At 45.4% G+C, this 27,288-nt stretch overlaps 1 protein-coding gene and 76 non-coding genes across 77 annotated transcripts in view; 76 read left to right on the forward strand and 1 right to left on the reverse strand.

Moving 5' to 3' along the window:
* LOC136866853 (dynein axonemal heavy chain 1) overlaps window positions 1-27,288 on the reverse strand; it is a 1,878,455-nt gene that overhangs the window by 1,141,009 nt on the left and 710,158 nt on the right. The gene's annotated exons all lie outside the window — the stretch shown is intronic.
* TRNAS-UGA (transfer RNA serine (anticodon UGA)) lies at window positions 25-106 on the forward strand. Its single transcript has one exon. It is a non-coding gene; the product is annotated as a tRNA-Ser (tRNA).
* TRNAS-UGA (transfer RNA serine (anticodon UGA)) lies at window positions 754-835 on the forward strand. Its single transcript has one exon. It is a non-coding gene; the product is annotated as a tRNA-Ser (tRNA).
* On the forward strand, window positions 1,216-1,297 carry TRNAS-UGA (transfer RNA serine (anticodon UGA)). The gene has a single exon. It is a non-coding gene; the product is annotated as a tRNA-Ser (tRNA).
* TRNAS-UGA (transfer RNA proline (anticodon UGG)) lies at window positions 1,374-1,455 on the forward strand. The gene has a single exon. It is a non-coding gene; the product is annotated as a tRNA-Ser (tRNA).
* On the forward strand, window positions 1,526-1,607 carry TRNAS-UGA (transfer RNA serine (anticodon UGA)). The gene has a single exon. It is a non-coding gene; the product is annotated as a tRNA-Ser (tRNA).
* Window positions 1,951-2,032, forward strand: TRNAS-UGA (transfer RNA serine (anticodon AGA)). Its single transcript has one exon. It is a non-coding gene; the product is annotated as a tRNA-Ser (tRNA).
* On the forward strand, window positions 2,722-2,803 carry TRNAS-CGA (transfer RNA serine (anticodon UGA)). Its single transcript has one exon. It is a non-coding gene; the product is annotated as a tRNA-Ser (tRNA).
* Window positions 2,880-2,961, forward strand: TRNAS-CGA (transfer RNA serine (anticodon UGA)). Its single transcript has one exon. It is a non-coding gene; the product is annotated as a tRNA-Ser (tRNA).
* TRNAS-UGA (transfer RNA serine (anticodon CGA)) lies at window positions 3,037-3,118 on the forward strand. The gene has a single exon. It is a non-coding gene; the product is annotated as a tRNA-Ser (tRNA).
* On the forward strand, window positions 3,469-3,550 carry TRNAS-AGA (transfer RNA serine (anticodon AGA)). The gene has a single exon. It is a non-coding gene; the product is annotated as a tRNA-Ser (tRNA).
* TRNAS-UGA (transfer RNA serine (anticodon UGA)) lies at window positions 3,773-3,854 on the forward strand. Its single transcript has one exon. It is a non-coding gene; the product is annotated as a tRNA-Ser (tRNA).
* Window positions 4,199-4,280, forward strand: TRNAS-UGA (transfer RNA serine (anticodon UGA)). The gene has a single exon. It is a non-coding gene; the product is annotated as a tRNA-Ser (tRNA).
* TRNAS-UGA (transfer RNA serine (anticodon CGA)) lies at window positions 4,503-4,584 on the forward strand. The gene has a single exon. It is a non-coding gene; the product is annotated as a tRNA-Ser (tRNA).
* Window positions 4,777-4,858, forward strand: TRNAS-UGA (transfer RNA serine (anticodon CGA)). The gene has a single exon. It is a non-coding gene; the product is annotated as a tRNA-Ser (tRNA).
* Window positions 5,239-5,320, forward strand: TRNAS-CGA (transfer RNA serine (anticodon CGA)). Its single transcript has one exon. It is a non-coding gene; the product is annotated as a tRNA-Ser (tRNA).
* On the forward strand, window positions 5,397-5,478 carry TRNAS-UGA (transfer RNA serine (anticodon CGA)). Its single transcript has one exon. It is a non-coding gene; the product is annotated as a tRNA-Ser (tRNA).
* TRNAS-UGA (transfer RNA serine (anticodon UGA)) lies at window positions 5,701-5,782 on the forward strand. Its single transcript has one exon. It is a non-coding gene; the product is annotated as a tRNA-Ser (tRNA).
* On the forward strand, window positions 5,859-5,940 carry TRNAS-CGA (transfer RNA serine (anticodon CGA)). Its single transcript has one exon. It is a non-coding gene; the product is annotated as a tRNA-Ser (tRNA).
* On the forward strand, window positions 6,016-6,097 carry TRNAS-UGA (transfer RNA serine (anticodon UGA)). Its single transcript has one exon. It is a non-coding gene; the product is annotated as a tRNA-Ser (tRNA).
* On the forward strand, window positions 6,320-6,401 carry TRNAS-GGA (transfer RNA serine (anticodon UGA)). Its single transcript has one exon. It is a non-coding gene; the product is annotated as a tRNA-Ser (tRNA).
* Window positions 6,594-6,675, forward strand: TRNAS-AGA (transfer RNA serine (anticodon UGA)). The gene has a single exon. It is a non-coding gene; the product is annotated as a tRNA-Ser (tRNA).
* TRNAS-AGA (transfer RNA serine (anticodon UGA)) lies at window positions 7,823-7,904 on the forward strand. Its single transcript has one exon. It is a non-coding gene; the product is annotated as a tRNA-Ser (tRNA).
* Window positions 8,127-8,208, forward strand: TRNAS-UGA (transfer RNA serine (anticodon UGA)). The gene has a single exon. It is a non-coding gene; the product is annotated as a tRNA-Ser (tRNA).
* Window positions 8,285-8,366, forward strand: TRNAS-CGA (transfer RNA serine (anticodon UGA)). Its single transcript has one exon. It is a non-coding gene; the product is annotated as a tRNA-Ser (tRNA).
* On the forward strand, window positions 8,867-8,948 carry TRNAS-UGA (transfer RNA serine (anticodon AGA)). Its single transcript has one exon. It is a non-coding gene; the product is annotated as a tRNA-Ser (tRNA).
* On the forward strand, window positions 9,292-9,373 carry TRNAS-UGA (transfer RNA serine (anticodon UGA)). Its single transcript has one exon. It is a non-coding gene; the product is annotated as a tRNA-Ser (tRNA).
* On the forward strand, window positions 9,917-9,996 carry TRNAS-UGA (transfer RNA serine (anticodon CGA)). The gene has a single exon. It is a non-coding gene; the product is annotated as a tRNA-Ser (tRNA).
* TRNAS-UGA (transfer RNA serine (anticodon CGA)) lies at window positions 10,497-10,578 on the forward strand. Its single transcript has one exon. It is a non-coding gene; the product is annotated as a tRNA-Ser (tRNA).
* TRNAS-UGA (transfer RNA serine (anticodon UGA)) lies at window positions 11,262-11,343 on the forward strand. The gene has a single exon. It is a non-coding gene; the product is annotated as a tRNA-Ser (tRNA).
* Window positions 11,536-11,617, forward strand: TRNAS-CGA (transfer RNA serine (anticodon UGA)). Its single transcript has one exon. It is a non-coding gene; the product is annotated as a tRNA-Ser (tRNA).
* TRNAS-GGA (transfer RNA serine (anticodon GGA)) lies at window positions 11,810-11,891 on the forward strand. The gene has a single exon. It is a non-coding gene; the product is annotated as a tRNA-Ser (tRNA).
* On the forward strand, window positions 12,427-12,508 carry TRNAS-CGA (transfer RNA serine (anticodon AGA)). The gene has a single exon. It is a non-coding gene; the product is annotated as a tRNA-Ser (tRNA).
* TRNAS-UGA (transfer RNA serine (anticodon UGA)) lies at window positions 13,165-13,246 on the forward strand. The gene has a single exon. It is a non-coding gene; the product is annotated as a tRNA-Ser (tRNA).
* TRNAS-UGA (transfer RNA serine (anticodon CGA)) lies at window positions 13,474-13,555 on the forward strand. The gene has a single exon. It is a non-coding gene; the product is annotated as a tRNA-Ser (tRNA).
* Window positions 13,748-13,829, forward strand: TRNAS-AGA (transfer RNA serine (anticodon UGA)). The gene has a single exon. It is a non-coding gene; the product is annotated as a tRNA-Ser (tRNA).
* On the forward strand, window positions 14,296-14,377 carry TRNAS-AGA (transfer RNA serine (anticodon UGA)). Its single transcript has one exon. It is a non-coding gene; the product is annotated as a tRNA-Ser (tRNA).
* On the forward strand, window positions 14,606-14,687 carry TRNAS-CGA (transfer RNA serine (anticodon AGA)). Its single transcript has one exon. It is a non-coding gene; the product is annotated as a tRNA-Ser (tRNA).
* Window positions 14,913-14,994, forward strand: TRNAS-CGA (transfer RNA serine (anticodon UGA)). Its single transcript has one exon. It is a non-coding gene; the product is annotated as a tRNA-Ser (tRNA).
* TRNAS-UGA (transfer RNA serine (anticodon CGA)) lies at window positions 15,230-15,308 on the forward strand. The gene has a single exon. It is a non-coding gene; the product is annotated as a tRNA-Ser (tRNA).
* TRNAS-UGA (transfer RNA serine (anticodon UGA)) lies at window positions 15,537-15,618 on the forward strand. The gene has a single exon. It is a non-coding gene; the product is annotated as a tRNA-Ser (tRNA).
* On the forward strand, window positions 16,115-16,196 carry TRNAS-UGA (transfer RNA serine (anticodon UGA)). The gene has a single exon. It is a non-coding gene; the product is annotated as a tRNA-Ser (tRNA).
* Window positions 16,267-16,348, forward strand: TRNAS-UGA (transfer RNA serine (anticodon UGA)). Its single transcript has one exon. It is a non-coding gene; the product is annotated as a tRNA-Ser (tRNA).
* On the forward strand, window positions 16,693-16,774 carry TRNAS-UGA (transfer RNA serine (anticodon UGA)). Its single transcript has one exon. It is a non-coding gene; the product is annotated as a tRNA-Ser (tRNA).
* TRNAS-UGA (transfer RNA serine (anticodon UGA)) lies at window positions 16,845-16,926 on the forward strand. The gene has a single exon. It is a non-coding gene; the product is annotated as a tRNA-Ser (tRNA).
* On the forward strand, window positions 17,154-17,235 carry TRNAS-UGA (transfer RNA serine (anticodon CGA)). The gene has a single exon. It is a non-coding gene; the product is annotated as a tRNA-Ser (tRNA).
* Window positions 17,428-17,509, forward strand: TRNAS-AGA (transfer RNA serine (anticodon UGA)). The gene has a single exon. It is a non-coding gene; the product is annotated as a tRNA-Ser (tRNA).
* On the forward strand, window positions 17,702-17,783 carry TRNAS-CGA (transfer RNA serine (anticodon AGA)). The gene has a single exon. It is a non-coding gene; the product is annotated as a tRNA-Ser (tRNA).
* On the forward strand, window positions 17,975-18,056 carry TRNAS-AGA (transfer RNA serine (anticodon UGA)). Its single transcript has one exon. It is a non-coding gene; the product is annotated as a tRNA-Ser (tRNA).
* On the forward strand, window positions 18,285-18,366 carry TRNAS-CGA (transfer RNA serine (anticodon CGA)). The gene has a single exon. It is a non-coding gene; the product is annotated as a tRNA-Ser (tRNA).
* On the forward strand, window positions 18,593-18,674 carry TRNAS-CGA (transfer RNA serine (anticodon CGA)). The gene has a single exon. It is a non-coding gene; the product is annotated as a tRNA-Ser (tRNA).
* On the forward strand, window positions 19,058-19,139 carry TRNAS-UGA (transfer RNA serine (anticodon UGA)). The gene has a single exon. It is a non-coding gene; the product is annotated as a tRNA-Ser (tRNA).
* On the forward strand, window positions 19,332-19,413 carry TRNAS-AGA (transfer RNA serine (anticodon UGA)). Its single transcript has one exon. It is a non-coding gene; the product is annotated as a tRNA-Ser (tRNA).
* On the forward strand, window positions 19,642-19,723 carry TRNAS-CGA (transfer RNA serine (anticodon CGA)). Its single transcript has one exon. It is a non-coding gene; the product is annotated as a tRNA-Ser (tRNA).
* On the forward strand, window positions 19,949-20,030 carry TRNAS-CGA (transfer RNA serine (anticodon CGA)). The gene has a single exon. It is a non-coding gene; the product is annotated as a tRNA-Ser (tRNA).
* Window positions 20,266-20,344, forward strand: TRNAS-UGA (transfer RNA serine (anticodon UGA)). The gene has a single exon. It is a non-coding gene; the product is annotated as a tRNA-Ser (tRNA).
* On the forward strand, window positions 20,573-20,654 carry TRNAS-CGA (transfer RNA serine (anticodon CGA)). Its single transcript has one exon. It is a non-coding gene; the product is annotated as a tRNA-Ser (tRNA).
* On the forward strand, window positions 20,881-20,962 carry TRNAS-CGA (transfer RNA serine (anticodon UGA)). The gene has a single exon. It is a non-coding gene; the product is annotated as a tRNA-Ser (tRNA).
* TRNAS-UGA (transfer RNA serine (anticodon UGA)) lies at window positions 21,346-21,427 on the forward strand. Its single transcript has one exon. It is a non-coding gene; the product is annotated as a tRNA-Ser (tRNA).
* On the forward strand, window positions 21,620-21,701 carry TRNAS-AGA (transfer RNA serine (anticodon UGA)). Its single transcript has one exon. It is a non-coding gene; the product is annotated as a tRNA-Ser (tRNA).
* Window positions 21,930-22,011, forward strand: TRNAS-CGA (transfer RNA serine (anticodon UGA)). Its single transcript has one exon. It is a non-coding gene; the product is annotated as a tRNA-Ser (tRNA).
* Window positions 22,237-22,318, forward strand: TRNAS-CGA (transfer RNA serine (anticodon CGA)). Its single transcript has one exon. It is a non-coding gene; the product is annotated as a tRNA-Ser (tRNA).
* TRNAS-UGA (transfer RNA serine (anticodon GGA)) lies at window positions 22,554-22,632 on the forward strand. The gene has a single exon. It is a non-coding gene; the product is annotated as a tRNA-Ser (tRNA).
* Window positions 22,861-22,942, forward strand: TRNAS-UGA (transfer RNA serine (anticodon UGA)). The gene has a single exon. It is a non-coding gene; the product is annotated as a tRNA-Ser (tRNA).
* Window positions 23,439-23,520, forward strand: TRNAS-UGA (transfer RNA serine (anticodon UGA)). Its single transcript has one exon. It is a non-coding gene; the product is annotated as a tRNA-Ser (tRNA).
* TRNAS-UGA (transfer RNA serine (anticodon UGA)) lies at window positions 23,591-23,672 on the forward strand. Its single transcript has one exon. It is a non-coding gene; the product is annotated as a tRNA-Ser (tRNA).
* Window positions 24,017-24,098, forward strand: TRNAS-UGA (transfer RNA serine (anticodon UGA)). The gene has a single exon. It is a non-coding gene; the product is annotated as a tRNA-Ser (tRNA).
* On the forward strand, window positions 24,169-24,250 carry TRNAS-UGA (transfer RNA serine (anticodon UGA)). The gene has a single exon. It is a non-coding gene; the product is annotated as a tRNA-Ser (tRNA).
* Window positions 24,478-24,559, forward strand: TRNAS-UGA (transfer RNA serine (anticodon AGA)). Its single transcript has one exon. It is a non-coding gene; the product is annotated as a tRNA-Ser (tRNA).
* Window positions 24,752-24,833, forward strand: TRNAS-AGA (transfer RNA serine (anticodon AGA)). Its single transcript has one exon. It is a non-coding gene; the product is annotated as a tRNA-Ser (tRNA).
* TRNAS-CGA (transfer RNA serine (anticodon CGA)) lies at window positions 25,026-25,107 on the forward strand. The gene has a single exon. It is a non-coding gene; the product is annotated as a tRNA-Ser (tRNA).
* On the forward strand, window positions 25,299-25,380 carry TRNAS-AGA (transfer RNA serine (anticodon UGA)). Its single transcript has one exon. It is a non-coding gene; the product is annotated as a tRNA-Ser (tRNA).
* On the forward strand, window positions 25,609-25,690 carry TRNAS-CGA (transfer RNA serine (anticodon UGA)). The gene has a single exon. It is a non-coding gene; the product is annotated as a tRNA-Ser (tRNA).
* TRNAS-CGA (transfer RNA serine (anticodon UGA)) lies at window positions 25,917-25,998 on the forward strand. The gene has a single exon. It is a non-coding gene; the product is annotated as a tRNA-Ser (tRNA).
* TRNAS-UGA (transfer RNA serine (anticodon UGA)) lies at window positions 26,382-26,463 on the forward strand. The gene has a single exon. It is a non-coding gene; the product is annotated as a tRNA-Ser (tRNA).
* TRNAS-AGA (transfer RNA serine (anticodon UGA)) lies at window positions 26,656-26,737 on the forward strand. Its single transcript has one exon. It is a non-coding gene; the product is annotated as a tRNA-Ser (tRNA).
* On the forward strand, window positions 26,930-27,011 carry TRNAS-CGA (transfer RNA serine (anticodon CGA)). The gene has a single exon. It is a non-coding gene; the product is annotated as a tRNA-Ser (tRNA).

Here is a 27,288-nt window from a genome sequence, read left to right on the forward strand (position 1 = left end):
TCCTTACTCACTTATTGCATATCAGCTGCGGTGTCCGAGCGGTTAAGGAGTTGGACTTGAAATCCAATGGGTTGTACCCGCACAGGTTCGAATCCTGTCCGCAGCGATGGTTCAAGGAGGTCATTTCCACGGAAATGCCAGATATTCATAATTCGTCACTCACTAAATGCCCGGCTGCTGATGTGTCCGAGTGGTGAAAGAGTTGGACTTGAAATCCATGGTTCTTTTCCGCACAGGTACGAATCCTGTCCGCAGCGACTTTTTGAGGAAGACATTTCCAAAGGAAATGCCAGATATTCATAATTCCTTACTCACTTATTGCATATCAGCTGCGGTGTCCGAGCTGTTAAGGAGATGGACTTGAAATCCAATGGGTTCTACCCGCACAGGTTCGAATCCTGTCCGAAGCGACTGTTTAAGGAAGACATTTCCACAGAAATGCCAGATATACATAATTCGTTACTCACTAAATGCGCGGCTGCTGCTGTGTCCGAGTGGTGAAAGAGTTGGACTTGAAATCCATGGTTCTTTTCCGCACAGGTACGAATCCTGTCCGCAGCAACTTTTTTAAGGTAGGCATTTCCACCGATATGCTGAAAATGAAAACCTACATCCTGTTTTCCAGTCTTTGACCGGGTCAGGGATGTTATGAATGAAACAGATATAGGCTATTAGTACGACGGGTTCGCCACTCCCAAAGTGTCCACCGATATACTAGTTATTCATAATTCCTTACTCACGTACCGCAGAGCAGCTGCGGTGTCCGAGTGGTTAAGGAGTTGGACTTGAAATCCAATGGGTTCTATCCGCACAGGTTCGAATCCTGTCCGCAGCGACGGTTTAAGGAGGTCATTTCCACCGAAATGCCAGATTTTCATAATTCGTCACTCACTAAATGCCCAGTTGCTGCTGCGTCCGAGTGGTTAAAGAGTTGGACTAGAAATCCATTGGTTTTTATCCGCACAGTCTCGAATCCTCTCCGCAGCGACTTTTTAAGGAAGACATTTCCACGGAAATGCCAGATATTCATAATTCGTTACTCACTAACTGCCCAGCTGCTGCTGCGTCCGCGCGGTTAAGTGGTTGGACTAGAAATCCATTGGTTTTTATCCGCACAGGTTCGAATCCTGTCCGCAGCGACTTTTTAAATGAAGACGTTTCCACCGATATAATTTACTATTGATTCATAATTCCTTACTCACGTAATGCACAACAGCTGGGCTGTCCGAGTGGTTAAGGAGTTGGACTTGAAATCCAATGGGTTCTACCCGCACAGGTTCGAATCCTGTCCGCAGCGACTTTTTAAATGAAGACGTTTCCACCGATATAAGTTACTATTGATTCATAATTCCTTACTCAGCTAATGCACAACAGCTGCGGTGTCCGAGTGGTTAAGGAGTTGGACTTGAAATCCAATAGGTTCTACCCGCACAGGTTCGAATCCTGTCCGCAGCGACTCTTTGAGGAAGACATTTCCACGGAAATGCCAGATATTCATAATTCCTTACTGACTTATTGCATATCAGCTGCGGTGTCCGAGCGGTTATGGAGTTGGACTTGAAATCCAGTGGGATGTACCCGCACAGGTTCGAATCCTGTCCGCAGCGACGGTTTAAGGAGGTCATTTCCACGGAAATGCCAGATATTCATAATTCGTCACTCACTAAATGCCCAGCTGCTGCTGCGTCCGAGTGGTTAAAGAGTTGGACTTGAAATCCATGGTTTTTATCCGCACAGGTTCGAATCCCGTCCGCAGCGACTTTTTTAAAGAAGGCATTTCCACCGATATGCTGAAAATGAAAACCTACATCCTGTTTTCCAGTCTTTGACCGGGTCAGGGATGTAATGAATGAAACAGATATAGGCTATTAGTACGATGGGGTCGCCACTCCCAAAGTGTCCACCGATATACTAGTTATTCATAATCCCTTACTCACTCACCGCACAGCAGCTGCGGTGTCCGAGTGGTTAAGGAGTTGGACTTGAAATCCAATGGGTTCTACCCGCACAGGTTCGAATCCTGTCCGCAGCGACTTTTTAAGGAAGACATTTCAACGGATATGCCAGATATTCATAAGTCGTTACACACAAAATGCCCAGTTGCTGCTGTGACCGAGTGGTTAAAGAGCTGGACTAGAAATCCATTGGGTTTTATCCGCACAGGTTCGAATCCTGTCCGCAGCGACTTTTTAAATGAAGACATTTCCACCGATATAAGTTACTATTGATTCATAATTCCTTACACACCTAATGCACAACAGCTGGGGTGTCCGAGTGGTTAAGGAGTTGGACTTGAAATCCAGTGCTTTCTACCGCACAGGTTCGAATCCTGTCCGCACCGACGTTTTAAGGAAGACATTTCCACGGAAATGCCAGATATTCATAAGTCGTTACTCACTAAATGCCCAGTTGCTGCTGTGACCGAGTGGTTAAAGAGTTGGACTAGAAATCCATTGGTTTTTATCCACACAGGTTCAAATCCTGTCCGCAGCGACTTTTTAAGGAAGACATTTCCAAGGAAATGCTCGATATTCATAACTCCTTACTCACTTAATGCATATCAGCTGCGGTGTCCGAGCGGTTAAGAAGTTGGACATGAAATCCAATGGGTTCTACCCGCACATGTTCGAATCCTGTCCGCAGGGGATTTTTCAATGAAGACATTTCCACCGATATATGTTACTATTGATTCATAATTCCTTACCCACGTAACGCACAACAGCTGCGGTGTCCGAGTGGTTAAGGAGTTGGACTCGAAATCCAATGGGATCTACCGGCACAGGTTCGAATCCTGTCCGCAGCGACTTTTTAAATGAAGACATTTCCACCGATACAAGTTACTATTGATTCATAATTCCTTACTCACCTAATGCTCAACAGCTGCGGTGTCCGAGTGGTTAAGGAGTTGGAATCGAAATCCAGTGGGTTCTACCCGCACAGGTTCGAATCCTGTCCGCAGCGACTTTTTTAATGAAGCATTTCCACCGATACAAGTTACTATTGATTCATAATTCCTTACTCTCCTAATGCACAACAGCGGGGGTGTCCGAGTGGTTAAGGAGTTGGACTTGAAATCCAATGGGTTCTCCCCGCACAGGTTCGAATCCTGTCCGCAGCGACTTTCTCAACGAAGACATTTCCACCGATATAAGCTACTATTGATTCATAATTCCTTACTCACCTAATGCACAACAGCTGCGGGGTCCGAGTGGTTAAGGAGTTAGACTGGAAATCCAATGGGTTCTACACGCACAGGTTCCAATCCTGTCCGCAGCAACTTTCTTAAGGAAGGCATTTCCACCGATATGCTGAAAATGAAAACCTACATCCTGTTTTCCAGGCTTTGACCCAGTCAGGGATGTAATGAATGAAACAGATATAAGCTATTAGTGCGATGGGGTCGCCACTCCCAAAGTGTCGACCGATATACTAGTTATTCATAATTCCTTACTCACTCACCGCACAGCAGCTGCGGTGTCCGAGTGGTTAAGGAGTTGGACTAGAAATCCAATGGGTTCTTCCCGCAAAGGTTCGAAACCTGTCCGCAGCGACTGTTTAAGGATGTCATTTCCACGGAAATGCCAGATATTCATAATTCGTCGCTCACTAAATGCCCAGTTGCTGCTGTGACCGAGTGGTTAAAGAGTTGGACTAGAAATCCATTGGTTTTTATCCACACAGGTTCAAATCCTGTCCGCAGCGACTTTTTAAGGAAGACATTTCCACGGAAATGCTCGATATTCATAACTCCTTACTCACTTAATGCATATCGGCTGCGGTGTCCGAGCGGTTAAGGAGTTGGACTTGAAATCCAATGGGTTCTACCCGCACAGGTTCGAATCCTGTCCGCAGCGACTGTTTAAGGAAGTCATTTCCACGGAAATGCCAGATATTCATAATTCGTCACTCACTAAATGCCCAGCTGCTGCTGCGTCCGAGTGGTTAAAGAGTTGGACTTGAAATCCATGGTTTTTATCCGCACAGGTTCGAATCCTGTAGGGCAGCGACTTTTTTAAGGTAGGCATTTCCACCGATATGCTGAAAATTATAACCTACATCCTGTTTTCCAGTCTTTGACCGGGTCAGGGATGTAATGAATGAAACCGATATAGGCTATTAGTACGATGGGGTCGCCACACCCAAAGTTTCCACCGATTTACTAGTTATTCATAATTCCTTACTCACTCACCGCCCAGCAGGTGCGGTGTCCGAGTGCTTAAGGAGATGGACTTGAAATCCAGAGGGTTCTACCCGCACAGGTTCGAATCCTGTCCGCAGCGACTTTTTAAGGAAGACATTTCCACGGAAATGCAAGATATTCATAAGTCGTTACTCACTAAATGCCCAGTTGCTGCTGTTACCGAGTGGTTAAAGAGTTGGACTAGAAATCCATTGGTTTTTATCCACACAGGTTCGAATCCTGTACGACGCGACTTTTTAAGGAGGACATTTCCACGGAAATGCTCGATATTCATAACTCCTTACTCATTTAATGCATATCAGCTGCGGTGTCCGAGCGGTTAAGGAGTTGGACTTGAAATCCAATGGGTTCTACCCGCACAGGTTCCAATCCTGTCCGCAGCGACATTTTTAAGGAAGGCATTTCCACGGATATGCTGAAAATGAAAACCTGCATCCTGTTTTCCAGGCTTTGACCCAGTCAGGGATGTAATGAATGAAACAGATATAAGCTATTAGTGCGATGAGGTCGCCACTCCCAAAGTGTCGACCGATATACTAATTATTCATAAATCCTTACTCTCTTGCCGCACAGCAGCTGCGGTGTCCGAGTGGTTAAGGAGTTGGACTTGAAATCCAATGGGTTCTACCCGCACGTGTTCGAGTCCTGTCCGCAGCGACTTTTTAAGGAAGACATTTCCACGGAAATGCCAGATATTCATAATTCGTTACTCACTAAATGCCCAGCTGCTGCTGTTTCCGAATGGTTAAAGAGTTGGACTAGAAAACCATTGGCATTTATCCGCACAGGTTCGAATCCTGACCGCAGTGACATTTTAAGGAATACATTTCCACGGAAATGCTAGATATTCATAACTCCTTACTCACTTAATGCATAACAGCTGCGGTGTCCGAGCGGTTAAGAAGTTGGACATGAAATCCAATGGGTTCTACCCGCACATGTTCGAATCCTGTCCGCAGCGGATTTTTCAATGAAGACATTTCCACCGATATATGTTACTATTGATTCATAATTCCTTACCCACCTAACGCACAACAGCTGCGGTGTCCGAGTGGTTAAGGAGTTGGACTCGAAATCCAATGGGATCTACCCGCACAGGTTCGAATCCTGTCCGCGGCGACTTTTTAAATGAAGACATTTCCACCGATACAAGTTACTATTGATTCATAATTCCTTACTCACCTAATGCTCAACAGCTGTGGTGTCCGAGTGGTTAAGGAGTTGGACTTGAAATCCAATGGGTTCTACCCGCACAGGTTCGAATCCTGTCCGCAGCGACTTTTTGAGGAAGACATTTCCACGGAAATGCCAGATATTCATAAGTCGTTACACACTAAATGCCCAGTTGCTGCTGTGACCGAGTGGTTAAAGAGTTGGACTAGAAATCCATTGGTTTTTATCCGCACAGTTTCGAATCCTGTCCGCAGCGACTTTTTAAGGAAGATATTTCCACGGAAATGCTCGATATGCATAACTCGTTACTCAGTTAACACGTATCAGCTGCGGTGTCCGAGCGGTTAAGGAGTTGGACTTGAAATCCAATGGGTTCTACCCGCACAGGTTCGAATCTTGTCCGCAGCGACTATTTCAATGAAGACATTTCCACCGATATAAGTTACTATTGATTCATAATTCCGTACTCACCTAATGCACAACAGCTGCGGTGTCCGAGTGGTTAAGGAGTTGGACTCGAAATCCAGTGGGTTCTACCCGCACAGGTTCGAATCCTGTCCGCAGCGACTTTATTAATGAAGCATTTCCACCGATATAAGTTACTATTGATTCATAATTCCTTACTCTCCTAATGCACAACAGCGGGGGTGTCCGAGTGGTTAAGGAGTTGGACTTGAAATCCGTTGGGTTCTACCCGCACAGGTTCGAATCCTGTCCGCAGCGACTTTTTAAGGAAGATATTTCCACGGAAATGCCAGATAATCATAATTCGTTACTCACTAACTGCCCAGCTGCTGCTGCGTCCGCGTGGTTAAGTGGTTGGACTAGAAATCCATTGGTTTTTATCCACACGGGTTCGAATCCTGTCCGCTGTGACTTTTTAAGGAAGACATTTCCACGGAAATGCTAGATATTCATAACTCCTTACTCACTTGATGCATATCAGCTGCGGTGTCCGAGCGGTTAAGGAGTTAGACTGGAAATCCAATGGGTTCTACACGCACAGGTTCCAATCCTGTCCGCAGCAACTTTCTTAAGGAAGGCATTTCCACCGATATGCTGAAAATGAAAACCTACATCCTGTTTTCCAGGCTTTGACCCAGTCATGGATGTAATGAATGAAACAGATATAAGCTATTAGTGCGATGGGGTCGCCACTCCCAACGTGTCGACCGATATACTAGTTATTCATAATTCCTTACTCACTTACCGCACAGCAGCTGCGGTGTCCGAGTTTTTAAGGAGTTGGACTAGAAATCCAATGGGTACTACCCGCACAGGTTCGCATCCTGTCCGCAGCGACTTTTTAAGGAAGACATTTCCACGGAAGCCGCCTCTGTGGTGTAGTGGTTAGCGTGATTAGCTGCCACCCCCGGAGGTCCGGGTTCGATTCCCGGCTCTGCCACGAAATTTGAAAAGTGGTACGAGGGCTGGAACGGGGTCCACTCAGCCTCGGGAGGTCAACTGAGTAGAGGTGGGTTCGATTCCCACCTCAACCATCCTGGAAGTGGTTTTCCGTGGTTTCCCACTTCTCCTCCAGGCGAATGCCGGGATGGTAACTAACTTAAGGCCGCGGCCGCTTCCTTCCCTCTTCCTTGCCTATCCCTTCCAATCTCCCCATCCCTCCACAAGGCCCCTGTTCAGCATAGCAGGTGAGGCCGCCTGGGCGAGGTGCTGGTCATACTCCCCAGTTGTATCCCTCGACCAAGAGTCTGAAGCTCCAGGACACTGCCCTTGAGGCGGTAGAGGTGGGATCCCTCGCTAAGTCCGAGGGAAAAACCGAGCCTGGAGGGTAAACAGATGATGATGATGATGACATTTCCACGGAAATGCCAGATTTTCATAATTCGTAACTCACTAAATGCCCAGCTGCTGCTGTTTCCGAGTGGTTAAAGAGTTGGACTAGAAATCCATTGGTTTTTATCCGCACAGGTTCGAATCCTGACCGCAGTGATATTTTAAGGAAGACATTTCCACGGAAATGCTAGATATTCATAACTCCTTACTCACTTAATGCATATCAGCTGCGGTGTCCGAGCGGTTAAGAAGTTGGACATGAAATCCAATGGGTTCTACCCGCACATGTTCGAATCCTGTCCGCAGCGAATTTTTAAGGAAGACATATCAACGGAAATGCCAGATATTCATTATTCGTTACTCACTAAACGCCCAGCTGCTGCTGTGTCCGAGTGGTTAAAGGGTTGGACTTGAAATCCATGGTTTTTATACGCACAGGTTCGAATCCTGTCCGCAGCGACTTTTTTAAGGAAGGCATTTCCACCGATATGCTGAAAATGAAAACCTACATCATGTTTTCCAGTCTTTGACCGGGTCAGGGATGTAATGAATGAAACAGATAAAGGCTATTAGTACGATGGTGTCGCCACTCCCAAAGTGTCCACCGATATACTAGTTATTCATAATTCCTTACTCACTCACCGCACAGCAGCTGCGGTGTCCGAGTGGTTAAGGAGTTGGACTAGAAATCCAATGGGTTCTACCCGCACAGGTTCGAATCCTGTACGCAGCGACTTTTTAAGGAAGACATTTCCACGGAAATGCCAGATATTCATAAGTCGTTACACACTAAATGCCCAGTTGCTGCTGGGACCGAGTCGTTAAAGAGTTGGACTAGAAATCCATTGGTTTTTATCCGCACAGGTTCGAATCCTGTCCGCAGCGACTTTTTAAGGAAGACATTTCCACGGAAATGCTCGATATTCATAACTCCCTACTCACTTAATACGCATCAGCTGCGGTGTCCGAGCGGTTAACGAGTTGGACTTGAAATCCAATGGGTTCTACCCGCACAGGTTCGAATCCTGTCCGCAGCGACTTCTTCAATGAAGACATTTCCACCGATAAAAGTTACTATTGATTCATAATTCCTTACACACCTAATGCACAACAGCTGCGGTGTCCGAGTGGTTAAGGAGTTGGACTCGAACTCCAATGGGTTCTACCCGCACAGGTTCGAATACTGTCCGCAGCGACTTTTTAAGGAAGACATTTCCACGGAAATGCCAGATATTCATAATTCGTTACTCACTAAATGCCCAGCTGCTGCTGTGTCCGAGTGGTTAAAGATTTGGACTTGAAATCCATGGTTTTTATCCGCACACGATCGAATCCTGTCCGCAGCGACCTTTTTAAGGACGGCATTTCCACCGATATGCTGAAAATGAAATCCTACATCCTGTTTCCAGTCTTTGACCGGGTCGGGGATGTAATGAATGAAACAGATATAGGCTATTAGTACCATGGGGTCGCCACTCCCAAAGTGTCAACCGATATACTAGTTATTCATAATTCCTTACTCACTTACCGCACAGCAGCTGGGGTGTCCGAGTGGTTAAGGAGTTGGGCTTGAAATCCAATGGGTTGTACCCACACGAATTCGAATCCTGTCCGCAGCGACTTTTTAAATGAAGACATTTCCACCGATATAAGTTACTATCGATTCATAATTCCTTACTCACCTAATGCACAACAGCTGGGGTGTCCGAGTGGTTAAGGAGTTGGACTTGAAATCCAATGGGTTCTTCCCGCACAGGTTCGAATCCTGACCGCAGCGACTGTTTCAGGAAGTGATTTCCACGGAAATGCCAGATATTCGTAATTCATCACTCACTAAATGCCCAGCTGCTGCTGCGTCCGAGTGGTTAAAGAGTTGGACTTGAAATCCATGGTTTTTTTCCGCACAGGTTCGAATCCTGTTCGCAGCGACTTTTTTAAGGAAGGCATTTCCACCGATGTGCTGAAAATGAAAACCTACATCCTGTTTTCCAGTCTTTGACCGTGTCAGGGATGTAATGAATGAAACAGATATAGGCTATTAGTACGATGGGGTCGCCACTCCCAAAGTGTCCACCGATATACTAGTTATTCATAATTCCTTACTCACTCACCGCACAGCAGCTGCGGTGTCCGAGTGGTTAAGGCGTTGGACTTGAAATCCAGTGGGTTCTACCCGCACAGATTCGAATCCTGTCCGCAGCGACTTTTTAAGGAAGACATTTCCACGGAAATGCAGATATTCATATGTCGTTACTCACTAAACGCCCAGTTGCTGCTGTGACCGAGTGGTTAAAGAGTTGGACTAGAAATCCGTTGGTTGTTATCCACACAGGTTCGAATCCTGTCCGCAGCGACTTTTTAAGGAAGACATTTCCACGGAAATGCTCGATATTCATCACTCCTCACTCACTTAATGCATATCAGCTGCGGTGTCCGAGTGGTTAAAAAGTTGGACTGGAAATCCATTGGTTTTTATCCGCACATGTTCGAATCCTGTCCGCAGCGACTTTTTTAATGAAGACATTTCCACCGACATAAGTTACTATTGATTCATAATTCCTTACTCAGCTAATGCACAACAGCTCGGGTTATTCGTACGGGTGATAAGGTGTTGGACTTGAAATCCAATGGGTTCTACCCGCACTGGTTCGAATCCTGTCAGCAGCGACTTTTTAAATGAAGATATTTCCACCGATATAAGTTACTATTGTTTCATAATTCCTTACTCACCTAATGCACAACAGCGGGGGTGTCCGAGTGGTTAGGGAGTTGGACTTGAAATCCAATGGGTTCTACCCGCACAGGTTCGAATCCTGTCCTTACCGACTTTTTAAATGAAGATATTTCCACCGATATAAGTTACTATTGATTCATAATTCCTTACTCACCTAATGCACAACAGCGGGGGTGTCCGAGTGGTTAAGGAGTTGGACTTGAAATCCAATGGGTTCTACCCGCACAGGTTCGAATCCTGTCCGCAGGGACTTTTTAAGGAAGACATTTCCACGGAAATGCCAGATATTCATAATTCGTTGCTCACTAAATGCCCAGCTGCTGCTGTGTCCGAGTGGTTAGAGAGTTAGACTTGAATCCATGGTTTTTATCCGCACAGGTTCGAATCCTGTCCGCAGCGACTTTTTTAAGGAAGGCATTTTCACCGATATGCTGAAAATGAAAACCTACAGCCTGTCTTCCAGTCTTTGACCGGGTCAGGCATGTAATGAATGAAACAGATATAGGCTATTAGTACGATGGTGTCGCCACTCCCAAAGTGTCCACCGATATACTAGTTATTCATAATTCCTTACTCACTTACCGCACAGCAGCTGCGGTGTCCGAGTGGTTAAGGAGTTGGACTTGATATCCAATGGGTTCTACCCGCACAGGTTCAAAACCTGTCCGCAGCGACTTTTTAAGGAAGACATTTCCACGGAAATGTCAGATATTCATAATTCGTTACTCACTAAACGCCCAGCTGCTGCTGTTTCCGAGTTGATAAAGAGTTGGACTAGAAATCCATTGGTTTTTATCCGCACAGGTTCGAATCCTGTCCGCAGTGACATTTTAAGGAAGACATTTCCACGGAAATGCTAAATATTCATAACTCCTCACTCACTTAATGCATATCAGCTGCGGTGTCCGAGCGGTTAAGAAGTTGGACATGAAATCCAATGGGTTCTACCCGCACCGGTTCGAATCCTGTCCGCAGCGACTTTTAAGGAAGACGTTTCCACGGAAATGCCAGATATTCATAATTCGTTACTCACTAAATGCCCAGCTGCTGCTGTGTCCGCGTGGTTAAGTTGTTGGACTAGAAATCCATTTGTTTTTATCTGCACAGGTTCGAATCCTGTCCGCAGCGACTTTTTTAATGAAGACATTTCCACCGATATAAGTTACTATTGATTCATAATTCCTTACTCACCTAATGCACAACAGCTGGGCTGTCCGAGTGGTTAAGTAGTTGGACTTGAAATCCAATGGGTTCTACCCGCACAGGTTCGAATCCTGGCCGCAGCGGCTTTTTGAGGAAGACATTTCCACGGAAATGCCTGATATTCATAATTCCTTACTCACTTATTGCATATCAGCTGCGGTGTCCGAGCGGTTAAGGAGTTGGACTTGAAATCCAATGGGTTCTACCCGCACAGGTTCGAGTCCTGTCCGCAGCGACTTTTTTAAGGAAGGCATTTACACGGATATGCTGAAAATGAAAACCTATATCCTGTTTTCCAGGCTTTGACCCAGTCAGTGATGTAATGAATGAAACAGATATAAGCTATTAGTACGATGAGGTCGCCACTCGCAAAGTGTCAACCGATATACTAGTTATTCATAATTCCTTACTCACCGGATGCACAACAGCTGCGGTGTCCGAGTGGTTAAGGAGTTGTACTCGAAATCCAATGGGTTCTACCCGCACAGGTTCGAATCCTGTCCGCAGCGACTTTTTTAAGGAAGGCATTTCCGCGGATATGCTGAAAATGAAAACCTATATCCTGTTTTCCAGGCTTTGACCCAGTCACTGATGTAATGAATGAAACAGATATAAGCTATTAGTACGATGGGGTCGCCACTCCCAAAGTGTCGACCGATATACTAGTTATTCATAATTCCTTACTCACTTACCGCACAGCAGCTGCGCTGTCCGAGTGGTTAAGGAGTTGGACTGGAAATCCAATGGTTTCTACCCGCACAGGTTCGAGTCCTGTCCGCAGCGACTTTTTAAGGAAGACATTTCCACGGAAATGCCAGATATTCATAATTCGTTACTCACTAAATGCCCAGCTGCTGCTGTTTCCGAGTGGTTAAAGAGTTGGACTAGAAATCCATTGGTTTTTATCCGCACAGGTTCGAATCCTGACCGCAGCGAATTTTTCAATGAAGACATTTCCACGGATATAAGTTACTATTGATTCATAATTCCATACTCACCTAACGCACAACAGCTGCGGTGTCCGAGTGGTTAAGGAGTTGGACTCGAAATCCAATGGGATCTGCCCGCACAGGTTCGAATCTTTCCGCAGCGACTTTTTAAGGAAGACATTTCCACGGAAATGCCAGATATTCATAATTCGTTACTCACTAAATGCTCAGCAGCTGCTGAGTCCGAGTGGTTAAAGAGTTGGACTTGAAATCCATGGTTTTTATCCGCACAGGTTCGAATCCTGTCCGCAGCGACTTTTTTAATGAAGCATTTCCACCGATATAAGTTACTATTGATTCATAATTCCTTACTCTCCTAATGCACAACAGCGGGGGTGTCCGAGTGGTTAAGGAGTTGGACTCGAAATCCAATGGGTTCTACCCGCACAGGTTCGAATCCAGTCCGCAGCGACTTTTTTAATGTAGCATTTCCACCGATATAAGTTACTATTGATTCATAATTCCTTACTCTCCCAATGCACAACAGCGGGGGTGTCCGTGTGGTTAAGGAGTTGGACTCGAATCCAATGGGTTCTACCCGCACAGGTTCGAATCCTGTCCGCAGCGACTTTTTTAATGAAGCATTTCCACCGATATAAGTTACTATTGATTCATAATTCCTTACTCTCCTAATGCACAACAGCGGGGGTGTCCGAGTGGTTAAGGAGTTGGACTTGAAATCCAATGGGTTCTACCCGCACAGGTACGAATCCTGTCCGAAGCGACTGTTTAAGGAAGACATTTCCACAGAAATGCCAGATATTCATAATTCGTTACTCACTGAATGCCCGGCTGCTGCTGTGTCCGAGTGGTGAAAGAGTTGGACTTGAAATCCATGGTTCTTTTCCGCACAGGTACGAATCCTGTCCGCAGCGACTTTTTTAAGGAAGGCATTTCCACCGATATGCTGAAAATGAAAACCTACATCCTGTTTTCCAGTCTTTGACCGGGTCAGGGGTATTATGAATGAAACAGATATAGGCTATTAGTACGATGGGGTCGCCACTCCCAAAGTGTCCACCGATATACTAGTTATTCATAATTCCTTACTCACTTACCGCAGAGCAGCTGCGGTGTCCGAGTGGTTAAGGAGTTGGACTTGAAATCCAATGGGTTCTACCCGCACAGGTTCGAATCCTGTCCGCAGCGACTTTTAAGGAAGACATTTCCACGGAAATGCCAGATATTCATAATTCGTTACTCACTAAATGCCCAGTTGCTGCTGCGTCCGAGTGGTTAAAGAGTTGGACTAGAAATCCATTGGTTTTTATCCGCACAGGTTCGAATCCTGTCCGCAGCGACTTTTTTAATGAAGACGTTTCCACCGATATAAGTTACTATTGATTCATAATTCCTTACTCACCTAATGCGCAACAGCTGGGGTGTCCGAGTGGTTAAGGAGTTGGACTTGAAATCCAATGGGTTCTACCCGCACAGGTTCGAATCCTGTCCGCAGCGACTTTTTTAAGGAAGGCATTTCCACCGATATGCTGAAAATGAAAACCTATATCCTGTTTTCCAGGCTTTGACCCAGTCAGGGATGTAATGAATGAAACAGATATAAGCTATTAGTACGATGGGGTCGCCACTCCCAAAGTGTCGACCGATATACTAGTTATTCATAATACCTTACTCACTTACCGAACAGCAGCTGCGGTGTCCGAGTGATTAAGGAGTTGGACTAGAAATCCAATGGGTTCTACCCGCACAGGTTCGAGTCCTGTCCGCAGCGACTTTTTTAAGGAAGGCATTTACACGGATATGCTGAAAATGAAAACCTATATCCTGTTCTCCAGGCTTTGACCCAGTCAGTGATGTAATGAATGAAACAGATATAAGATATTAGTACGATGGGGTCGCCACTCCCAAAGTGTCGACCGATATACTAGTTATTCATAATTCCTTACTCACCTGATGCACAACAGCTGCGGTGTTCGAGTGGTTAAGGAGTTGTACTCGAAATCCAATGGGTTCTACCCGCACATGTTCGATTCCTGTCCGCAGCGACTTTTTTAAGGAAGGCATTTCCACGGATATGCTGAAAATGAAAACCTATATCCTGTTTTCCAGGCTTTGACCCAGTCAGTGATGTAATGAATGAAACAGATATAAGCTATTAGTACGATGGGGTCGCCACTCCCAAAGTGTCGACCGATATACTAGTTACTCATAATTCCTTACTCACTTACCGCACAGCAGCTGCGGTGTCCGAGTGGTTAAGGAGTTGGACTAGAAATCCAATGGGTTCTACCCGCACAGGTTCGAGTCCTGTCCGCAGCGACTTTTTAAGGAAGACATTTCCACGGAAATGCCAGATATTCATAATTCGTTACTCACTAAATGCCCAGCTGCTGCTGTTACCGAGTGGTTAAAGAGTTGGACTAGAAATACATTGGTTTTTATCCGCACAGGTTCGAATCCTGACCGCAGCGAATTTTTCAATGAAGACATTTCCACCGATATAAGTTACAATTGATTCATAATTCCATATTCACCTAACGCACAACAGCTGCGGTGTCCGAGTGGTTAAGGAGTTGGACTCGAAATCCAATGGGATCTACCCGCACAGGTTCGAATCCTGTCCGCAGCGACCTTTAAGGAAGACATTTCCACGGAAATGCCAGATATTCATAATTCGTTACTCACTAAACGCCCAGCAGCTGCTGAGTCCGAGTGGTTAAAGAGTTGGACTTGAAATCCATGGTTTTTATCCGCACAGGTTCAAATCCTGTCCGCAGCGACTTTTTTAATGAAGCATTTCTACCTATATAAGTTACTATTGATTCATAATTCCTTACTCTCCTAATGCACAACAGCGGGGGCGTCCGAGTGGTTAAGGAGTTGGACTCGAAATCCAATGGGTTCTACCCGCACAGGTTCGAATCCTGTCCGCAGCGACTTTTTTAATGAAGCATTTCCACCGATATAAGTTACTATTGATTCATAATTCCTTACTCTTCTATTGCACAACAGCGGGGGTGTGCGAGTGGTTAAGGAGTTGGACTCGAAATCCAATGGGTTCTACCCGCACAGGTTCGAATACTGTCCGCAGCGACTTTTTTAATGAAGCATTTCCACCGATATAAGTTACTATTGATTCATAATTCCTTACTCTCCTAATGCACAACAGCGGGGGTGTCCGAGTGGTTAAGGAGTTGGACTTGAAATCCAATGGGTTCTACCCGCACAGGTACGAATCCTGTCAGCAGCGACTTTTTAAGGAAGATATTTCCACGGAAATGCCAGATAATCATAATTCGTTACTCACTAAATGCCCAGCTGCTGCTTTGTCCGAGTGGTTAAAGAGTTGGACTAGAAATCCATTGGTTTTTATCCGCACAGGTTCGAATCCTGTCCGCAGCGACTTTCTTAATGAAGACATTTCCACCGATACAAGTTACTATTGATTCATAATTCCTTACTCACCTAATGCACAACAGCTGTGGTGTCCGAGTGGTTAAGGAGTTGGACTTGAAATCCAATGGGTTCTACCCGCACAGGTTCGAATCCTGTCCGCAGCGACTTTTTGAGGAAGACATTTCCAAAGGAAATGCCAGATATTCATAATTCCTTACTCACTTATTGAATGTCAGCTGCGGTGTCCGAGCTGTTAAGGAGCTGGACATGAAATCCAATGGGTTCTACCCGCACAGGTTCGAATCCTGTCCGAAGCGACTGTTTAAGGAAGACATTTCCACAGAAATGAGAGATATTCATAATTCGTTACTCACTAAATGCCCGGCTGCTGCTGTGTCCGAGTGGTGAAAGAGTTGGACTTGAAGTCCATGGTTCTTTTCCGCACAGGTACGAATCCTGTCCGCAGCGACTTTTTTAAGGAAGGCATTTCCACCGATATGATGAAAATGAGAACCTACATCCTGTTTTCCAGTCTTTGACCGGGTCAGGGATATTATGAATGAAACAGATATAGGCTATTAGTACGATGGGGTCGCCACTCCCAAAGTGTCCACCGATATACTAGTTATTCATAATTCCTTACTCACTTACCGCAGAGCAGCTGGGGTGTCCGAGTGGTTAAGGAGTTGGACTTGAAATCCAATGGGTTCTACCCGCACAGGTTCGAATCCTCTCCGCAGCGACTTTTTGAGGAAGACATTTCCACGGAAATGCCAGATATTCATAAATCCTTACTCACTTATTGCGTGTCACCTGCGTTGTCCGAGCGGTTAAGGAGTTGGACTTGAAATCCAATGGGTTGTACCCGCACAGGTTCGAATCCTGTCCGCAGCGACTTTTTAAGGAAGACATTTCCACGGAGATGCCAGATATTCATAAGTCGTTACACACTGAATGTCCAGTTGCTGCTGTGACCGAGTGGTTAAAGAGTTGGAACAGAAATCCATTGGTTTTTATCCGCACACGTTGGAATCCTGTCCGCAGCGACTTTTTTTAAGAAGGCATTTCCACCGATATGCTGAAAATGAAAACCTACATCCTGTTTTCCAGTCTTTGACCGGGTCAGGGATGTAATGAATGAAACAGATATAGGGTATTAGTACGATGGGGTCGCCACTCCCAAAGTGTCCACCGATATACTAGTTATTCATAATTCCTTACTCACTCACCGCACAGCAGCTGCGGTGTCCGAGTGGCTAAGGAGTTGGACTTGAAATCCAATGGGTTCTACCCGCACAGGTTCGAATCCTGTCAGCAGCGACTTTTTAAGGAAGACATTTCCACGGAGATGCCAGATATTCATAAGTCGTTACACACTGAATGTCCAGTTGCTGCTGTGACCGAGTGGTTAAGGAGTTGGACTTGAAATCCAATGGGTTCTACCCGCACAGGTTCGAATCCTGTCCGCAGCGACTTTTAAGGAAGATATTTCCACGGAAATGCCAGATATTCATAATTCGTTACTCACTAAATGCCCAGTTGCTGCTGCGTCCGAGTGGTTAAAGAGTTGGACTAGAAATCCATTGGTATTTATCCGCACAGGTTCGAATCCTGTCCGCAGCGACTTTTTTAATGAAGACGTTTCCACCGACATAAGTTACTATTGATTCATAATTCCTTACTCACCTAATGCGCAACAGCTGGGGTGTCCGAGTGGTTAAGGAGTTGGACTTGAAATCCAATGGGTTCTACCCGCACAGGTTCGAATCCTGTCCGCAGCGACTTTTTTAAGGAAGGCATTTCCACCGATATGCTGAAAATGAAAACCTATATCCTGTTTTCCAGGCGTTGACCCAGTCAGGGATGTAATGAATGAAACAGATATAAGCTATTAGTACGATGGGGTCGCCACTCCCAAAGTGTCGACCGATATACTAGTTATTCATAATTCCTTACTCACTTACCGCACAGCAGCTGCGGTGTCCGAGTGGTTAAGGAGTTGGACTAGAAATCCAATGGGTTCTACCCGCACAGGTTCGAGTCCTGTCCGCAGCGACTTTTTTAAGGAAGGCATTTACACGGATGTGCTGAAAATGAAAACCTATATCCTGTTCTCCAGGCTCTGACCCAGTCAGTGATGTAATGAATGAAACAGATATAAGATATTAGTACGATGGGGTCGCCACTCCCAAAGTGTCGACCGATATACTAGTTATTCATAATTCCTTACTCACCTGATGCACATCAGCTGCGGTGTCCGAGTGGTTAAGGAGTTGTACTCGAAATCCAATGGGTTCTACCCGCACAGGTTCGAATCCTGTCCGCAGCGACTTTTTTAAGGAAGGCATTTCCGCGGATATGCTGAAAATGAAAACTATATCCTGTTTTCCAGGCTTTGACCCAGTCAGTGATGTAATGAATGAAACAGATATAAGCTATTAGTACGATGGGTTCGCCACTCCCAAAGTGTCGACCGATATACTAGTTATTCATAATTCCTTACTCACTTACCGCACAGCAGCTGCGCTGTCCGAGTGGTTAAGGAGTTGGACTAGAAATCCAATGGTTTCTACCCGCACAGGTTCGAGTCCTGTCCGCAGCGACTTTTTAAGGAAGACATTTCCACGGAAATGCCAGATATTCATAATTCGTTACTCACTAAATGCCCAGCTGCTGCTGTTTCCGAGTGGTTAAAGAGTTGGACTAGAAATCCATTGGTTTTTATCCGCACAGGTTCGAATCCTGACCGCAGCGAATTTTTCAATGAAGACATTTCCACGGATATAAGTTACTATTGATTCATAATTCCATACTCACCTAACGCACAACAGCTGCGGTGTCCGAGTGGTTAAGGAGTTGGACTCGAAATCCAATGGGATCTACCCGCACAGGTTCGAATCCTGTCCGCAGCGACTTTTTAAGGAAGACATTTCCACGGAAATGCCAGATATTCATAATTCGTTACTCACTAAATGCCCAGCAGCTGCTGAGTCCGAGTGGTTAAAGAGTTGGACTTGAAATCCATGGTTTTTATCCGCACAGGTTCGAATCCTGTCCGCAGCGACTTTTTTAATGAAGCATTTCCACCGATATAAGTTACTATTGATTCATAATTCCTTACTCTCCTAATGCACAACAGCGGGGGTGTCCGAGTGGTTAAGGAGTTGGACTCGAAATCCAATGGGTTCTACCCGCACAGGTTCGAATCCTGTCCGCAGCGACTTTTTTAATGAAGCATTTCCACCGATATAAGTTACTATTGATTCATAATTCCTTACTCTCCCAATGCACAACAGCGGGGGTGTCCGAGTGGTTAAGGAGTTGGACTCGAATCCAATGGGTTCTACCCGCACAGGTTCGAATCCTGTCCGCAGAGACTTTTTTAATGAAGCATTTCCACCGATATAAGTTACTATTGATTCATAATTCCTTACTCTCCTAATGCACAACAGCGGGGGTGTCCGAGTGGTTAAGGAGTTGGACTTGAAATCCAATGGGTTCTACCCGCACAGGTACGAATCCTGTCCGAAGCGACTGTTTAAGGAAGACATTTCCACAGAAATGCCAGATATTCATAATTCGTTACTCACTGAATGCCCGGCTGCTGCTGTGTCCGAGTGGTGAAATAGTTGGACTTGAAATCCAATGGGTTCTACCCGCACAGGTTCGAATCCTGTCCGCAGCGACTTTTTTAAGGAAGGCATTTCCACCGATATGCTGAAAAGGAAAACCTATATCCTGTTTTCCAGGCTTTGACCCAGTCAGGGATGTAATGAGTGAAACAGATATAAGCTATTAGTACGATGGGGTCGCCACTCCCAAAGTGTCGACCGATATACTAGTTATTCATAATTCCTTACTCACTTACCGCACAGCAGCTGCGGTGTCCGAGTGATTAAGGAGTTGGACTAGAAATCCAATGGGTTCTACCCGCACAGGTTCGAGTCCTGTCCGCAGCGACTTTTTAAGGAAGACATTTCCACGGAAATGCCAGATATTCATAATTCGTTACTCACTAAATGCCCAGCTGCTGCTGTTACCGAGTGGTTAAAGAGTTGGACTAGAAATACATTGGTTTTTATCCGCACAGGTTCGAATCCTGACCGCAGCGAATTTTTCAATGAAGACATTTCCACCGATATAAGTTACAATTGATTCATAATTCCATATTCACCTAACGCACAACAGCTGCGGTGTCCGAGTGGTTAAGGAGTTGGACTCGAAATCCAATGGGATCTACCCGCACAGGTTCGAATCCTGTCCGCAGCGACCTTTAAGGAAGACATTTCCACGGAAATGCCAGATATTCATAATTCGTTACTCACTAAACGCCCAGCAGCTGCTGAGTCCGAGTGGTTAAAGAGTTGGACTTGAAATCCATGGTTTTTATCCGCACAGGTTCAAATCCTGTCCGCAGCGACTTTTTTAATGAAGCATTTCTACCGATATAAGTTACTATTGATTCATAATTCCTTACTCTCCTAATGCACAACAGCGGGGGCGTCCGAGTGGTTAAGGAGTTGGACTCGAAATCCAATGGGTTCTACCCGCACAGGTTCGAATCCTGTCCGCAGCGACTTTTTTAATGAAGCATTTCCACCGATATAAGTTACTATTGATTCATAATTCCTTACTCTTCTATTGCACAACAGCGGGGGTGTGCGAGTGGTTAAGGAGTTGGACTCGAAATCCAATGGGTTCTACCCGCACAGGTTCGAATACTGTCCGCAGCGACTTTTTTAATGAAGCATTTCCACCGATATAAGTTACTATTGATTCATAATTCCTTACTCTCCTAATGCACAACAGCGGGGGTGTCCGAGTGGTTAAGGAGTTGGACTTGAAATCCAATGGGTTCTACCCGCACAGGTACGAATCCTGTCAGCAGCGACTTTTTAAGGAAGATATTTCCACGGAAATGCCAGATAATCATAATTCGTTACTCACTAAATGCCCAGCTGCTGCTTTGTCCGAGTGGTTAAAGAGTTGGACTAGAAATCCATTGGTTTTTATCCGCACAGGTTCGAATCCTGTCCGCAGCGACTTTCTTAATGAAGACATTTCCACCGATACAAGTTACTATTGATTCATAATTCCTTACTCACCTAATGCACAACAGCTGTGGTGTCCGAGTGGTTAAGGAGTTGGACTCGAAATCCAATGGGATCTACCCGCACAGGTTCGAATCCTGTCCGCAGCGACTTTTTAAGGAAGACATTTCCACGGAAATGCCAGATATTCATAATTCGTTACTCACTAAATGCCCAGCAGCTGCTGAGTCCGAGTGGTTAAAGAGTTGGACTTGAAATCCATGGTTTTTATCCGCACAGGTTCGAATCCTGTCCGCAGCGACTTTTTTAATGAAGCATTTCCACCGATATAAGTTACTATTGATTCATAATTCCTTACTCTCCTAATGCACAACAGCGGGGGTGTCCGAGTGGTTAAGGAGTTGGACTCGAAATCCAATGGGTTCTACCCGCACAGGTTCGAATCCTGTCCGCAGCGACTTTTTTAATGAAGCATTTCCACCGATATAAGTTACTATTGATTCATAATTCCTTACTCTCCCAATGCACAACAGCGGGGGTGTCCGAGTGGTTAAGGAGTTGGACTCGAATCCAATGGGTTCTACCCGCACAGGTTCGAATCCTGTCCGCAGAGACTTTTTTAATGAAGCATTTCCACCGATATAAGTTACTATTGATTCATAATTCCTTACTCTCCTAATGCACAACAGCGGGGGTGTCCGAGTGGTTAAGGAGTTGGACTTGAAATCCAATGGGTTCTACCCGCACAGGTACGAATCCTGTCCGAAGCGACTGTTTAAGGAAGACATTTCCACAGAAATGCCAGATATTCATAATTCGTTACTCACTGAATGCCCGGCTGCTGCTGTGTCCGAGTGGTGAAATAGTTGGACTTGAAATCCAATGGGTTCTACCCGCACAGGTTCGAATCCTGTCCGCAGCGACTTTTTTAAGGAAGGCATTTCCACCGATATGCTGAAAAGGAAAACCTATATCCTGTTTTCCAGGCTTTGACCCAGTCAGGGATGTAATGAGTGAAACAGATATAAGCTATTAGTACGATGGGGTCGCCACTCCCAAAGTGTCGACCGATATACTAGTTATTCATAATTCCTTACTCACTTACCGCACAGCAGCTGCGGTGTCCGAGTGATTAAGGAGTTGGACTAGAAATCCAATGGGTTCTACCCGCACAGGTTCGAGTCCTGTCCGCAGCGACTTTTTAAGGAAGACATTTCCACGGAAATGCCAGATATTCATAATTCGTTACTCACTAAATGCCCAGCTGCTGCTGTTACCGAGTGGTTAAAGAGTTGGACTAGAAATACATTGGTTTTTATCCGCACAGGTTCGAATCCTGACCGCAGCGAATTTTTCAATGAAGACATTTCCACCGATATAAGTTACAATTGATTCATAATTCCATATTCACCTAACGCACAACAGCTGCGGTGTCCGAGTGGTTAAGGAGTTGGACTCGAAATCCAATGGGATCTACCCGCACAGGTTCGAATCCTGTCCGCAGCGACCTTTAAGGAAGACATTTCCACGGAAATGCCAGATATTCATAATTCGTTACTCACTAAACGCCCAGCAGCTGCTGAGTCCGAGTGGTTAAAGAGTTGGACTTGAAATCCATGGTTTTTATCCGCACAGGTTCAAATCCTGTCCGCAGCGACTTTTTTAATGAAGCATTTCTACCGATATAAGTTACTATTGATTCATAATTCCTTACTCTCCTAATGCACAACAGCGGGGGCGTCCGAGTGGTTAAGGAGTTGGACTCGAAATCCAATGGGTTCTACCCGCACAGGTTCGAATCCTGTCCGCAGCGACTTTTTTAATGAAGCATTTCCACCGATATAAGTTACTATTGATTCATAATTCCTTACTCTTCTATTGCACAACAGCGGGGGTGTGCGAGTGGTTAAGGACTTGGACTCGAAATCCAATGGGTTCTACCCGCACAGGTTCGAATACTGTCCGCAGCGACTTTTTTAATGAAGCATTTCCACCGATATAAGTTACTATTGATTCATAATTCCTTACTCTCCTAATGCACAACAGCGGGGGTGTCCGAGTGGTTAAGGAGTTGGACTTGAAATCCAATGGGTTCTACCCGCACAGGTACGAATCCTGTCAGCAGCGACTTTTTAAGGAAGATATTTCCACGGAAATGCCAGATAATCATAATTCGTTACTCACTAAATGCCCAGCTGCTGCTTTGTCCGAGTGGTTAAAGAGTTGGACTAGAAATCCATTGGTTTTTATCCGCACAGGTTCGAATCCTGTCCGCAGCGACTTTCTTAATGAAGACATTTCCACCGATACAAGTTACTATTGATTCATAATTCCTTACTCACCTAATGCACAACAGCTGTGGTGTCCGAGTGGTTAAGGAGTTGGACTTGAAATCCAATGGGTTCTACCCGCACAGGTTCGAATCCTGTCCGCAGCGACTTTTTGAGGAAGACATTTCCAAAGGAAATGCCAGATATTCATAATTCCTTACTCACTTATTGAATGTCAGCTGCGGTGTCCGAGCTGTTAAGGAGCTGGACATGAAATCCAATGGGTTCTACCCGCACAGGTTCGAATCCTGTCCGAAGCGACTGTTTAAGGAAGACATTTCCACAGAAATGAGAGATATTCATAATTCGTTACTCACTAAATGCCCGGCTGCTGCTGTGTCCGAGTGGTGAAAGAGTTGGACTTGAAGTCCATGGTTCTTTTCCGCACAGGTACGAATCCTGTCCGCAGCGACTTTTTTAAGGAAGGCATTTCCACCGATATGATGAAAATGAGAACCTACATCCTGTTTTCCAGTCTTTGACCGGGTCAGGGATATTATGAATGAAACAGATATAGGCTATTAGTACGATGGGGTCGCCACTCCCAAAGTGTCCACCGATATACTAGTTATTCATAATTCCTTACTCACTTACCGCAGAGCAGCTGGGGTGTCCGAGTGGTTAAGGAGTTGGACTTGAAATCCAATGGGTTCTACCCGCACAGGTTCGAATCCTCTCCGCAGCGACTTTTTGAGGAAGACATTTCCACGGAAATGCCAGATATTCATAAATCCTTACTCACTTATTGCGTGTCACCTGCGTTGTCCGAGCGGTTAAGGAGTTGGACTTGAAATCCAATGGGTTGTACCCGCACAGGTTCGAATCCTGTCCGCAGCGACTTTTTAAGGAAGACATTTCCACGGAGATGCCAGATATTCATAAGTCGTTACACACTGAATGTCCAGTTGCTGCTGTGACCGAGTGGTTAAAGAGTTGGAACAGAAATCCATTGGTTTTTATCCGCACACGTTGGAATCCTGTCCGCAGCGACTTTTTTTAAGAAGGCATTTCCACCGATATGCTGAAAATGAAAACCTACATCCTGTTTTCCAGTCTTTGACCGGGTCAGGGATGTAATGAATGAAACAGATATAGGGTATTAGTACGATGGGGTCGCCACTCCCAAAGTGTCCACCGATATACTAGTTATTCATAATTCCTTACTCACTCACCGCACAGCAGCTGCGGTGTCCGAGTGGCTAAGGAGTTGGACTTGAAATCCAATGGGTTCTACCCGCACAGGTTCGAATCCTGTCAGCAGCGACTTTTTAAGGAAGACATTTCCACGGAGATGCCAGATATTCATAAGTCGTTACACACTGAATGTCCAGTTGCTGCTGTGACCGAGTGGTTAAGGAGTTGGACTTGAAATCCAATGGGTTCTACCCGCACAGGTTCGAATCCTGTCCGCAGCGACTTTTAAGGAAGATATTTCCACGGAAATGCCAGATATTCATAATTCGTTACTCACTAAATGCCCAGTTGCTGCTGCGTCCGAGTGGTTAAAGAGTTGGACTAGAAATCCATTGGTATTTATCCGCACAGGTTCGAATCCTGTCCGCAGCGACTTTTTTAATGAAGACGTTTCCACCGACATAAGTTACTATTGATTCATAATTCCTTACTCACCTAATGCGCAACAGCTGGGGTGTCCGAGTGGTTAAGGAGTTGGACTTGAAATCCAATGGGTTCTACCCGCACAGGTTCGAATCCTGTCCGCAGCGACTTTTTTAAGGAAGGCATTTCCACCGATATGCTGAAAATGAAAACCTATATCCTGTTTTCCAGGCGTTGACCCAGTCAGGGATGTAATGAATGAAACAGATATAAGCTATTAGTACGATGGGGTCGCCACTCCCAAAGTGTCGACCGATATACTAGTTATTCATAATTCCTTACTCACTTACCGCACAGCAGCTGCGGTGTCCGAGTGGTTAAGGAGTTGGACTAGAAATCCAATGGGTTCTACCCGCACAGGTTCGAGTCCTGTCCGCAGCGACTTTTTTAAGGAAGGCATTTACACGGATGTGCTGAAAATGAAAACCTATATCCTGTTCTCCAGGCTCTGACCCAGTCAGTGATGTAATGAATGAAACAGATATAAGATATTAGTACGATGGGGTCGCCACTCCCAAAGTGTCGACCGATATACTAGTTATTCATAATTCCTTACTCACCTGATGCACATCAGCTGCGGTGTCCGAGTGGTTAAGGAGTTGTACTCGAAATCCAATGGGTTCTACCCGCACAGGTTCGAATCCTGTCCGCAGCGACTTTTTTAAGGAAGGCATTTCCGCGGATATGCTGAAAATGAAAACTATATCCTGTTTTCCAGGCTTTGACCCAGTCAGTGATGTAATGAATGAAACAGATATAAGCTATTAGTACGATGGGTTCGCCACTCCCAAAGTGTCGACCGATATACTAGTTATTCATAATTCCTTACTCACTTACCGCACAGCAGCTGCGCTGTCCGAGTGGTTAAGGAGTTGGACTAGAAATCCAATGGTTTCTACCCGCACAGGTTCGAGTCCTGTCCGCAGCGACTTTTTAAGGAAGACATTTCCACGGAAATGCCAGATATTCATAATTCGTTACTCACTAAATGCCCAGCTGCTGCTGTTTCCGAGTGGTTAAAGAGTTGGACTAGAAATCCATTGGTTTTTATCCGCACAGGTTCGAATCCTGACCGCAGCGAATTTTTCAATGAAGACATTTCCACGGATATAAGTTACTATTGATTCATAATTCCATACTCACCTAACGCACAACAGCTGCGGTGTCCGAGTGGTTAAGGAGTTGGACTCGAAATCCAATGGGATCTACCCGCACAGGTTCGAATCCTGTCCGCAGCGACTTTTTAAGGAAGACATTTCCACGGAAATGCCAGATATTCATAATTCGTTACTCACTAAATGCCCAGCAGCTGCTGAGTCCGAGTGGTTAAAGAGTTGGACTTGAAATCCATGGTTTTTATCCGCACAGGTTCGAATCCTGTCCGCAGCGACTTTTTTAATGAAGCATTTCCACCGATATAAGTTACTATTGATTCATAATTCCTTACTCTCCTAATGCACAACAGCGGGGGTGTCCGAGTGGTTAAGGAGTTGGACTCGAAATCCAATGGGTTCTACCCGCACAGGTTCGAATCCTGTCCGCAGCGACTTTTTTAATGAAGCATTTCCACCGATATAAGTTACTATTGATTCATAATTCCTTACTCTCCCAATGCACAACAGCGGGGGTGTCCGAGTGGTTAAGGAGTTGGACTCGAATCCAATGGGTTCTACCCGCACAGGTTCGAATCCTGTCCGCAGAGACTTTTTTAATGAAGCATTTCCACCGATATAAGTTACTATTGATTCATAATTCCTTACTCTCCTAATGCACAACAGCGGGGGTGTCCGAGTGGTTAAGGAGTTGGACTTGAAATCCAATGGGTTCTACCCGCACAGGTACGAATCCTGTCCGAAGCGACTGTTTAAGGAAGACATTTCCACAGAAATGCCAGATATTCATAATTCGTTACTCACTGAATGCCCGGCTGCTGCTGTGTCCGAGTGGTGAAATAGTTGGACTTGAAATCCAATGGGTTCTACCCGCACAGGTTCGAATCCTGTCCGCAGCGACTTTTTTAAGGAAGGCATTTCCACCGATATGCTGAAAAGGAAAACCTATATCCTGTTTTCCAGGCTTTGACCCAGTCAGGGATGTAATGAGTGAAACAGATATAAGCTATTAGTACGATGGGGTCGCCACTCCCAAAGTGTCGACCGATATACTAGTTATTCATAATTCCTTACTCACTTACCGCACAGCAGCTGCGGTGTCCGAGTGATTAAGGAGTTGGACTAGAAATCCAATGGGTTCTACCCGCACAGGTTCGAGTCCTGTCCGCAGCGACTTTTTTAAGGAAGGCATTTACACGGATATGCTGAAAATGAAAACCTATATCCTGTTCTCCAGGCTTTGACCCAGTCAGTGATGTAATGAATGAAACAGATATAAGATATTAGTACGATGGGGTCGCCACTCCCAAAGTGTCGACCGATATACTAGTTATTCATAATTCCTTACTCACCTGATGCACAACAGCTGCGGTGTTCGAGTGGTTAAGGAGTTGTACTCGAAATCCAATGGGTTCTACCCGCACAGGTTCGAATCCTGTCCGCAGCGACTTTTTTAAGGAAGGCATTTCCACGGATATGCTGAAAATGAAAACCTATATCCTGTTTTCCAGGCTTTGACCCAGTCAGTGATGTAATGAATGAAACAGATATAAGATATTAGTACGATGGGGTCGCCACTCCCAAAGTGTCGACCGATATACTAGTTATTCATAATTCCTTACTCACCTGATGCACAACAGCTGCGGTGTTCGAGTGGTTAAGGAGTTGTACTCGAAATCCAATGGGTTCTACCCGCACAGGTACGAATCCTGTCAGCAGCGACT

Source organism: Anabrus simplex, chromosome 3 (genome assembly GCF_040414725.1).
Source record: "Anabrus simplex isolate iqAnaSimp1 chromosome 3, ASM4041472v1, whole genome shotgun sequence".
In the NCBI taxonomy this organism is placed as follows: domain Eukaryota; kingdom Metazoa; phylum Arthropoda; class Insecta; order Orthoptera; family Tettigoniidae; genus Anabrus; species Anabrus simplex.